Raw genomic sequence first — 2,500 nt, forward strand, 5'->3', positions numbered from 1 at the left:
TTGGCCACACATGATTTGAACAACATAATTATACAATTGGCAAAAAATTCTAAACTAAAAATATCAAGAAGTAGAAAAACAAGCACAAAGCAAAAAGAGAAATGGTTTGACAGAGAATGTGCTTCATCAAAAAAGAACTTAAGAAAGCTGTCAAACAAAAAACATAGAAACCCCAATGACCAAGTGGGACGCCTCGAATACTTTCAGGCTCTAAAACAATATAAAAAACAACTCAATGTGAAAAAAATCACAATATATGGAGAGTGAACTAACCGAAATTGAAAAGGCTGTAAATCAAAATTCCTTCTGGCAGCTATGGAAAAAAATGAATACAACTCCCCAAACAGAGACTAGTCCAATTAAAAACGGCAATATCTGGAAAAAATACTTTGAAGATCTTTATAAGAATCCAGAGAGCCAAGGTTTAACTTCTAATCAGACCTTAACCATTGAAAAACTAAAAATATTGGAAACCACAATAAAAGATAATCAATGTGCTCTTGACTATCTCATTAGCATTCAAGAACTACAACAAAAACTCAAAGCTCTAAAAAATGGAAAGGCCTGTGGAATTGACAGCATCAATTCAGAAGTGCTGAAACATAGCAGTCCTAAACTTCAATTTGCTATCCTAAAGCTCTTCAACCTAGTGCTGAAAACAGGAAGCTTCCCTGTGATTTGGAATAAAGGTCTCATAACTCCCATTTTTAAAAGCGGAGACAAACTTGACCCCAGCAATTACAGAGGGATCTGTGTTAATAGTAACCTTGGAAAGGTCTTCTGTAGCATATTAAATTCTAGATTATCGACATAGCTAATTGAACACAATGCACTATCAAAAAGTCAGATCGGCTTCTTACCCAAACACCAAACATCAGACCACATTTACACGCTACACACACTTATTAAGAATCATGTCCACACAAAAAACAAAGGAAAGATATTTGCCTGCTTTGTAGATCTAAAAAAGGCTTTTGATTCAATTTGGCACAATGGATTACTTTTTCAACTCCTTCAAAGCGGCATAGGTGGAAAAGTATATGACCTAATTAAATCCAAATATTCTGAAAATGAATGCTCTGTGAAAATTGGAAACAACAAAACAGAGTATTTCAATCAAGGGAGAGGAGTTCATCAGGGCTGCAGCCTCTCTCCCACCCTATTCAATATTTACATCAACAAACTGGCCACTACACTCGAACAATCTCTGAGTCCTGGACTAGAATTACAAGGAAAAGAAATCAAGTTCCTCATGTATGCAGATGATCTAGTCTTGGTATCTCCTACAGAACAAGGGTTACAACAGAACCTATCACTGCTCGAGAACTACTGTCAAAATTAGGCAATGGCCATTAACCTGGAAAAAACTAAGATTATGGTGTTCCAAAAAAAGGCCAGATCACAGGGATCCCGATACCGGTTTACTCTGGGGGAGACCACATTGCAGCACACTATGGAGTACAATTATCTAGGCATAATAATCAGTGCTTCTGGCAGGTTTGACAGAGCTATAAATGCATTGGCAGATAAATCATGCAGGGCCTACTATAGCATCAGAAGATCACTGAACAAATTCCATCCACCAATTAAAATTTGGCTTAAAATTTTCAGCTGTGTAATTGAACCCATTCTTCTCTATGGGAGTGAGGTGTGGGGCCCATTACTTAACCAGAAACCTGCATCTTGGGACAAAACTCCCATAGAAAAACTTCATCTTGAATTCTGTAAAGACATCCTTAAGGTCCATAGAAATAACCCAAACCATGCATGCAGAGCAGAGCTGGGTAAATTCCCTCTGTCCCTCCCCATGATCAAAAGGGCTATTAACTTCCAGGCTCATCTAGCCCAGGCTGATCCTGAATCATACCAGCACAGAGCATTCATGAGTAACTGCCTCCGCCCGAGACAGACCCCCTGAAACATATAAAAGAAACATACCATCTTCAAAACAACACCCTCCATACTCTTTCAAAAACACAACTAAAAATAATAGGTAACAAAAACAAAAATGAATACATTGAAAATTGGCTGACTGAAATAAACAACTCCAACAAATTAGAATGTTATCGGTCATGGAATAGAAAATACACCTTAGCACAGTACCTTGTTAATATAAAAAACCCCAAACAGAGACGCACCTTAACAATGTACAGACTCAGTGACCATAGCCTGGAAATAGAGACGGGACGCCATAGGAAGGAATGGAAGCCCAGAGAGGAGAGAACATGTAAACACTGTGGATCCGGAGAAATAGAAACTGAATCTCACTTTCTCCTCTCCTGCCCCAGATATGCAACTCTAAGGGAGGCTTTCCTAGCGAAAGTTAAAACCAGCTTCACATCATATGACAGCAAAACATATGATGAACGATTAAGCATATGTTTGGGAGAAGCACCAGAACTTATAGAGTTGTCTGCACAATATGTGAGCGCTTGCCACAAGCTAAGAGAAAAGAAAATTAACACTGTAACATAGTCCCATAATCCGTTCCAGAGAACAG

At 38.3% G+C, this 2,500-nt stretch overlaps 1 protein-coding gene across 1 annotated transcript in view; it reads right to left on the bottom strand.

The window, feature by feature from the left end:
- Positions 1-2,500, bottom strand: part of LOC133135176 (contactin-1a-like) — an 81,473-nt gene that overhangs the window by 35,140 nt on the left and 43,833 nt on the right. The window lies entirely within an intron of this gene.

This window comes from Conger conger, chromosome 8, assembly GCF_963514075.1.
Source record: "Conger conger chromosome 8, fConCon1.1, whole genome shotgun sequence".
Taxonomy (NCBI): Eukaryota; Metazoa; Chordata; class Actinopteri; order Anguilliformes; family Congridae; genus Conger; species Conger conger.